Consider the following 9,439-nt stretch of genomic DNA (forward strand, 5'->3'; position numbering starts at 1 on the left):
CCCCATCCGGCTCGCCCGACCCGCCCCCACGCGCCCCACCTGCGGCTGCCACCCGCACCCGCAGCTGGACTGGCCCCAAGGCACCGGCGCCCGGTCAGGGCCAGCCCCATCACAGCCCGCAAGAGATCTCTCCATTCCACCAGTCCCAGGGTCCTCACTTAACGCAGCCTAAAGAAGAGCTCCTTCCCAGAGTCCGCCAGTCCCTCGGGCTAGGGATCTTCATCCAAAGCCACCCCGGGAGGAACCCCCATCCCAGGCAGTCCCCGGGTCCAGACAACCCGTGGACTCCCCATCCCCTAGGTCTGCCAATCCCAACCAGTGTCAGATTCCCCTTCCTAGCCAACCCCTGTGTCTCCTGCCTCAGGCGACCTCCCTCCAGCCCCTATCATGGGCAGTCGTCCCTGAGTCTCCCATCCTAGCCAGTCCCTTGACTGTCTGCAGCTGCCCTCATCCCTGGCATCCCTTGGGACTCCCAAAGGATGCACACACACACTCATGCACAACATCGCAGGCATCTCCCACTCCAGCCAGCCCTTACACTCTCCATTCAAACCAGTGCCCAGATCTCCTACCCCAGCCAACCCCAGAATTCCCCATCTCAGCCAGTCCCCGGGTCCTCTAACCAAGGCAGTCCAGGATCTCTCAACTCAACAAGCCCTGGGACTCAACAAGCCCTAGGACTCCACATCACAGCCAGTCTTGGGATCAAGGCTCCATTCATTCAACCAACCCTCATTTCCTGCTCTCCTTTAGAAATGCTCTCCCCATTCACTCCATCATCCCCATACACTGAAACTGTACTGGTCCTTCAAGACTTAACTCAAATGCCACCTTACTGAAGCCAACCCTGATTTCCTCAGCCAACAGTGCGAGCTGCTTCTCTCTCTCTCTCTCTCTTTCTCTCTCTCTCTCTCTCTCTCTCCCTCCCTCCCTCCCTCCCTCCCTCTCTCTCTCTCCCGCCCTCCTCTTGACCTCCTGCTGCACTCCCTATCTTGTGGCATTTGTGGAATAAGTGGAACTTGCTTTACAGCACATTCGTTTGTGTTCTTGTTTTTATGTCCTCTGCCAGACGGAGCTCCTTAAAGACAGAAACGTGTCTTAATTTATCTTTGTGAGCAGGTTGGGTTAGAGAAGAAAACATGAGTTTTACAGTCAGACAAAAGTGAATTTAAATTCCATCTTCTCCTCTCTTAATTTCAATTTCCCTATCAATAACAGCTACCTGACAGGGTGGTCTTGGATAAAAGCATGCAAAAACACCTTGCACAGAAAAGACAACCTACAGAATGAGAGAAAGTATTTGCAAATCATGTATCTGATAAGGGACTTGTACGTAGAATATATAAAGAACTCTTAGGCCAGGCGCGGTGGCTTAAGCCTGTAATCCCAGCACTTTGGGAGGCCGAGACGGGCGGATCACGAGGTCAGGAGATCGAGACCATCCTGGCTAACACGGTGAAACCCCGTCTCTACTAAAAAATACAAAAAACTAGCCGGGCGACGTGGCGGCGCCTGTAGTCCCAGCTACCCGGGAGACTGAGGCAGGAGAATGGCGTGAAACCGGGAGGCGGAGCTTGCAGTGAGCTGAGATCCCACCACAGCACTCCAGCCTGGGTGACAGAGCGAGACTCCGTCTCAAAAAAATAAAAATAAAAAAAAATAACTATTACAGCAAAAAAAAGACAACTATTTTTTTTTAAATGGGCAAGGAATTTGAATAAACATTTCTCCAAAGAAGATATACAAATGGTCAATACGCACATGAAAAGATGCTCAACATCATTAGCCATCAGGGAAATGCAAATCAAAACCACAATGAGCTCTCAGTGCTACCCATCAGGTGTTTCCTACCTTCTCCCATAACCTAAAGGGAAACTTTCACAGTGTCTGGAGACCTTAATGTCCTGCAGATAAAGGAAGACGATATCCTCAAATTCCTTGCAGCAGAACCCCACTTGAATGGCACCAACCTTGACTTCCAAATGGAACAGTACATCTACAAAAGGAAAAGTGATGGCATCTACATCATATATCTGAAGAGGACCTGGAAGAAGCTTCTGCCATTGTTGCCATTGAAAACCAGACTGATGTTAGTGTTATATCTTCCAGGAATACTGGCCAGTGGGTTGTGCTAAAGTTTGCTGTTTCCACTGGGGCCACTCTTATTGCTGGGCGCTTCACTCCCGGAACTTTCACTAACCAGATCCAGGCAGCCTTCCAGGAGCCACGTCTGCTGGTGGTTACTGATCCCAGGGCTGACCACTAACCTCTCACAGAGGCATCTTATATTAACTTGCCTACCATTGCTCTGGGTCACACAGAGTCTCCCCTGCACTGTGTGGACACTGCCATCCCATGCAACAACACGGGAGTTCCCTCAGGGGGTCTAGTGTAATGGATGCTCACCCAGGAGGTTCTGCACGTGCGTTGTACCACCTCCCATGAACACCCATGGGAGTTATGCCTGATCTCTATTTCTGCAGAGATCCTGAAAAGATTGAAAAGGAAGAGCAGGCTGCTGCAGAAAAGGCTGTGACCAAGGAGGAACTTCAGGGTGAATGGACTGCGCCAGCTCCTGAGTCTACTGCTATTCAACCTGAGGGTGCAGATTGGTCTGAAAGTGTGCAGGTGCCCTTTGTACCTATTCAATAATTCTCTACTCAAGTTTGGAGCACTCAGCCTGCCACTGGAGGCTGGTCTGTAGCAGTTACTCTCAGATAGCTGAATGGATAGGAATAACCACTGAGTGGTCTTAAGCTGTTCTTCCACAGGCTCTTGAATAGAAAACTGAAATCAGGTTGATGGAAAATAAACATCAGTTTCTTAAACACAACACACACACACACACACACGGCGGGGGGTGGGGAGAGATAGAGAGAGAGATACTACTTCACATCCACTATGATCGCTAAAATCCACAGAACAGACAATGAGAAGTGTTAGCGAGCATGTGGAGAAATTGGAACCCTCATTCATTGCGGATGGGAATGTAACATAGTGCAGTCACTTTGGAAAACAGTCTGGCAGTTCCTCAAAATGTTAAACATAGAGTTACCATATGATCCAGGGATTCCACTCCTAGGTATATATCCAAGAGAGATGAAAACATACATCTACACAAGAACTTGTACATGAATGTTCACAGCAGCATTATTTGTAATAGCCTGAAAGTGAAAGCAACCAAATGCTCATCAGTTGATGAATGGATACACAAAATGTGGTATGACCACACAATGGAATAGCATTCAGTCATTAAAAAGGAATCAAGAACTAATACATGCTAAAACATGGATGAACCTTGAAAACATTATGCTAATGAGAGAAGCCACATATTGTATGATTCCTTTTATATGAAATCCGAGAATAGGCACATCTATAGAGACAGAAATTAGAGTAATGGTTGCCGGGGGCTGGAGTGTGAGTGGCAAAATGGGGAAAGACTGCTAACGGGTATGGGGCTTTTTTGGAGGGGGATAAAAATGTTCTAAAATGAGGCTGGTCCAAAGGCAGTGAGTTATCTCAATTGGTTGTTGACAGTCAATTACAGATCGAACTCCTTGTTCTACTCTTTTCCCATCTCTCACTACTGCACTGGACTAGTCTTAAAAAAAAAAAAAAGAAGGCCGGGCGCGGTGGCTCAAGCCTGTAATCCCAGCACTTTGGGAGGCCCAGACGGGCGGATCACGAGGTCAGGAGTTCGAGACCATCCTGGCTAACACCGTGAAACCCCGTCTCTACTAAAAAATACAAAAAACTAGCCGGGCGACAGACGTGGCAGGTGCCTGTAGTCCCAGTTACTCGGGAGGCTGAGGCAGGAGAAAGGCGTGAACCCGGGAGGCGGAGCTTGCAGTGAGCTGAGATCCGGCCACTGCACTCCAGCCTGGGCGACAGAGCGAGACTCCGTCTCAAAAAAGAAAAAAAGAAAAAGAAAATGTTCTAAAATTAAACTGTGATGATGCTTGCACAATCCTGTCCATATACTAAAAACCACTGAATGTTATGGTATATTAATTATATCTCAATAAAGCTTTATTAAAAAACAACACCTTGCACAGAGCTATCACATAACAACAACTACAATGGTAATAGTTAACATGTCTCTGGCGCTTACTGTGTGCCAGGTACTGTGCTACACACTTTACATATAAGGACTCACTTAACCCTCATGACAATCCTATGAGGTAGGTACTATTATTACCTCCCAGATTACAGATGAGGGAAGTGAAACAGAGAGGTTGAGTGACTTGCCCAGGGTCACACAGAGGCATAGTGAGGATACTCAGATGATTCATTCTCACTTCTCACTTTATATTTTCCCTCAGTACCTTGTACAAAATAAGTGCTCCATAAATGTTAAAGTAATACAGTATATCCACCAAATATGTCCATTCATCCAACAAACACTTGCAGAACATTATGTTCTAGGCAATATGTATGTTCCCATCCTTATCTTGCTTCTTCTATTGTTTAGATGCCCTGTGGGGTTGAAAGCAGATGGGTATTTAGATTCATTTACAAACCATTTTGAGTGTCTACAATGAGTAAAGCACTGCTGTCGACCACTGAGGATATAGCAATGAAGAAAAAAGGACAACGATCCTTAACCTTATAGTGCTAACATTCTAGTGGGAGAGAGAGACAAGAAGCAAATGAAATATGTAGGGCACATTGGATGGCGAATGAGGTTGAATAATGGCCCCCCAAAATTCATGTCCACACAGAAACTGAATGTGACCTTATTTGAAATAAGGGTCTTTGCAGACGTAATCAACTTAAGATGAGATCACACTGGATGAGTACAGGCCTTAATCCAATGACTAGTGTCCTTAAAAGAAGAAGGAAAATTAGATGCAGAAACACACATACGTGAGGAGAACGCTGCATGAATCTAGCCATAGAGATTGGAAAGATGAATCTATAAGCTGAGGAATGCCAAGGACTGCCACAGCCACTAGATGCTGTAAACTGCAAGGAAGGATTCGCTCCTAGAGCCTTGAGCGGGAGTATGGCCGCGTTGACACCTGGATTTTGGACTCTCAGCCTCCAGGGCTGTGAGGGAAACCACTTCTGTTGTTGTAAGCACCCTGTCTGTGGTATTTTGTTATGGTAGCCCTGGGACACTAATACAGACGGTGATGGGTGCTCTGGAGAAAGACAAGGCAGCAAAAGATGATAGAGAGGCTTCGGTGAATCAGATACAGCCTCTGCCCTCAGGGAGCTCCCAATCTACTCAGAGAGTCACGACCATAAGTCACAAACATGACTAATGAGACAGAATGTACAAAACGCTAGAGCTGAGGCACAAGGATGGCGGGGAAGGGTTGGGAGGTCTTTATGGATGTGAAGGTCTTTGAGCTAAGCTAGGATTTCAACAGGTAGAAGGTACTAGAACTGGGCAAGACCTGCTAATAGGAACCCTGTGCCTGTGAGGAAAGGAACAGGGTCAGGAAAACAGTGTCTGTTTAGGAAACCACGTGTAGTTTTGGTTGAAGACAGCACAAGAGACGTGTGTGGTGTGTGTATGTATGTGTGTAGCAAGGAATGGGAGATGGGAAGACAGAGCTTGATTCAGCTTAGAGAAGACTCCATTGCCAAACTGAAGGATCTGGATCTTCCCTTAGAGGCAATGAAAAGCCATGAAAGGTTTTTGAGCAGGAGAGTGACATGGTAGCAGAAGAGTGACATGGTGGGAGGTGAGGGGCCCACGTGGATATTGCACGCACCGAGTATCACACACTACAAGGTGAATTTAGCATTGGTTCATTGTTGTTGTTCATCAAAAACTGTGGTACTACCTTCTTTACCCACCTGCTGCCTCCCAGAGTCATTTCCCAGAAGCCTCAATCCCTGGGACCAGCTTTGCCAAGGAACGTGGAGCTAGAGCAGGAAAGAGCCTTAAAAACCGCATCTCACCACTGCCAGGTTCCAGTCAACAAGAACCCGTCAGAATACTGAGAACCATGAAGCATTTGCCTCAGATCCAAAGGTGGCATCTGTTCAAATTGGTTTTTCCTACTGGATCCTCACAGCTCTCTCCCTTCCGTGAGCAGACCTTTTCTCCCAAACCTGTTAGCTGCCAAGCACGAGGTGGGAAAATCAAAATGAAAAAAACACTGGTCTGGCTGGGCACGGTGGCTCACACCTGTAGTCCCAGTACTTTGGGAGCCGGAGGCGGGAGGATCGCTTGAAGCCAGGAGTTTGAGACCAGCCTGGCCATCATAAACCCTGTCTCTACCAAAATTAGCTGAGCGTGGTGGCGCATGCCTGTAATCCCAGCTACTGGGGAGGTTGAGGCAGGAGAATCGCTTGAACCCAAGAGGCGGAGGTTGCAGTGAGCTGAGATCCTGCCACTGCACTCCAGCCTGGGTGACAAAGCGAGACTCTGTCTCCAAAAAAAAAAATTGGTCTTTCTCTCAGACTTTACAGTCCAGAATATCAGAGCTGAAAAGAAGGAACGTACAGGTGAATTCCTTCTCCAGATAAGAACACTGAGGACCAGAGAGAAGTGATTTGCACACAATTGCTATGATCAGTCACCACTAGGCTATGACCCTTTTTTTAGGCTATTTCCCGCAGTCTGGTGTTCCAAAGAGTCTTAAGATTGCAGACTTTAGAGGGCAGAAAGGTAGGAAAGAAGCCACCTGTGAGGAACATAGAAGAAAAAAGAAAGGGAAAAGAAAGATTCTTTTCTCTGTGGGGATCCCTAAAGAGATAGCAGTGCTTAAAACTGAGACTGCATTTGGCTAATTAATTAATTATCCTTCCAGCCCCTTTCCCCTAGTGGGGAAGGGGTGAGATGTAACCAAAATACCTATCGGTCTCGAACAGCTGCACAGAAAGCAATTCTAATAGGCAAGTCTGGGGTTTCGTTTTAGGAAAATTTTCTCTCTGAAGATGATTTGTAAGCTTGATCCTGTCAGAACATAAAACCACATAACCCAATGTGTTTCCAATTTTGTCCTAGCTGCCATAAAACTTTGAGCCAAATTCAGAGTCCAATTATAATCCAGTTCATTTTAGGTACCTGGCAACATCTATTCGTGCTTCCTTTACATGGTCTCTGGTCTGTTTTCTTCCACATTTTTATCCCTAATTGTCTTTCTTTCATGTTATAAACTGATGAGTCGCCTAATATCCTCTTTAAAGTAGGCGGGACATAAATCTTACATAAACTAAACTATATTTACAGATGCTAAGGGGATTTGAAACAATGAAGAACATTTGAAGGAACAGATGATATTTGGCCTAGAGGAGAGCAGGCTTATGAGGACATGATTACTGTCTTCAAATATCCAACAGGCTGTCAGGGGGGCAATGTAGTGGAATTATTCTGCTTGGCTCCAAAGGGCACAGCCAGAAGCAATGGGTAAAAATTACTGGGAGATGATCCCAGAGGGAAGAAAGCTCTCACAGGCGATGCTTGGCGAAGATGGCGAGTTCACTGTCATTGGAGGTCTTCAAGTAGTGGCTGGACAGCCTCATCAGGAGGGTCTGTTGCCTAGGGAATGGAAACACTACATGGAGGAGTTGAATAAGATAATTTTGGCCAGGCACAGTGGCTCACGCCTGTAATCCCAGTACTTTCAGAAGCTAAGGTGGGAGGATCACTTAAGCTTAGGAGTTCGAGACCAGCATGGGCAACGTAGTGAGACTCTGTCTCTACTGAAAAAAAAAAAAAAATTAGCTGAATGTGGTGGCATGCATCTGTGGTCCCAGCTACTTAGGAGACTGAGGCAGGAGGATTGCTTGAGGCCAGGAGGTTGAGGCTGCAGTGAGCTATAATTGTGCCACTGCACTTCATCCTGGGAGACAGGGCAAGACCTTGTCTCTAAAAAAGAAAAAAAAAAAAAAAGATAATTTTAAAGGCTCCTTCCAGCCCTGATTTGCACTACACAGTACTAGATGTAGAAAAGACGTCTGGCCGGGAGGTAAGGAGGGGGGACAGGAAAAAAAGAAACAAAGGTCCTTTGAATACTGCAACATTCCAGCCAGAAACACTGAACCCTGACAGCCCCTGAGACACTCCTGAAAGGAAGAATGGTCCATACACAGAACTCAAGCCTGCATTTCCCCAGTCCTACTGCATGTAACTCCTACAGGGCAGGAGAAATCAAAAAATCCGTTCCATTGCTCTCCACTGCCATCTAACTGGCTATTATTCAAGGAAGAAGAGGTCAACACTGCTGGAGCTGGAAAGAACTTTAGAGATCATGTAATCCAAACCCCTCATTTTATAACCGGATGAAAAGAGGCTCAGACAGTGGAAAGGACTTGTCTCCTTGTTCACTACTACACCAAGGCTGTGGTGGAGGTCACTGTCATTGGAGGTCTTCAAACAGTGGCTGGACAACCTCAGCAGGACGGTCTGTTGCCCAGGGAATGGAAACACTAAATGGAGGAGTTGAATAAGATAATTTTGGCCAGGCACAGTGGCTCATGCTTGTAATCCTAGCACTTTGAGAAGCTAAGGTGGGAGGATCACTTAGGCGCAGGAGTTCAAGACCAGCGTGGGCAATATAGAGAGGCCCTGTCTCACTGAAAACAAAATTAGCTGGATGTGGTGGCATGCATCTGCGGTCCCAGCTACTTAGGAGACTGAGGCAGGAGGATTGCTTGAGGAAGGCAGAGACAGTTTTGTTGACCTTTCAACCCCCCAGCCAGGCTTGGCCCTGGGTTCTTGCCCACTGTGGGTGAACAGTAAGCAGTTGGAAAATGGAACTGAATTGCCCAGAGGCGCTGCAAGCAGAAGCTAGGCCTTTCAACCCCCAACCTATGATGCTTTCCATAACAAAATCTCATTCAATTCAGTTCAACAAACATTTATTGGTTTCTCTATGTGCCAGACCTGGAGCTACAGTAAAAGATAAACCAGAGGCAAGCTGTGCCCTCAAGAAGCAAACGTTCCTCCAGGGAGCTAGGCTCTTCCCACCTCGGGCCCTGCACACCTGCTGTTCCTTTGGCGGGGAAAGTTCTCTTTGCTGCCTTTGCCCACTTAACTGCCTATTCATCCTTCAAATCTCAGATCAAATGTTGGCTCATCAGTCGCCCTTTCTCTCACTCCCAAACTGGGCAGATCCCTCTGATACATTCTCTCAGTGAGTCCTTTTTGTTCCTGAACTTAGCAAGTTTGTAATTCTATATTGATTTGTGCAGTTCTTGGTTTGCTAATCTCCTACCTCCTCATTAGACTGTTAGCTCTACAAGGGCAGATACTGTGTTTTGCTCCCCGCTGTGTACCATAAGCCTGGCCAAAACCCAGGATAAGCAGTCCATGTTTGTTGAATGCATGAATCGACAACCTAATCAGGTATGTAGACAGATAAATCATAACTACAATCCAACGTGATAAGAAGTATAAGGTAATAGAGAAATCATTTCTTTCTTTCTTTTTCTTTTCTTTCTTTCTTTCTTTCTTTCTTTTTTTTTTTTTTTTTTTTTT

The 9,439-nt window shown here is 46.4% G+C and overlaps 1 pseudogene; it reads left to right on the forward strand.

Moving 5' to 3' along the window:
- The window catches only part of LOC108520296 (40S ribosomal protein SA-like), a 37,724-nt pseudogene extending 35,003 nt beyond the window's left edge, over positions 1–2,721 (forward strand).
- The last annotated feature ends 6,718 nt before the right edge of the window (positions 2,722–9,439 follow it).

This window comes from Rhinopithecus bieti, unplaced genomic scaffold, assembly GCF_001698545.2.
Source record: "Rhinopithecus bieti isolate Rb0 unplaced genomic scaffold, ASM169854v2 scaffold_51744, whole genome shotgun sequence".
Taxonomy (NCBI): domain Eukaryota; kingdom Metazoa; phylum Chordata; class Mammalia; order Primates; family Cercopithecidae; genus Rhinopithecus; species Rhinopithecus bieti.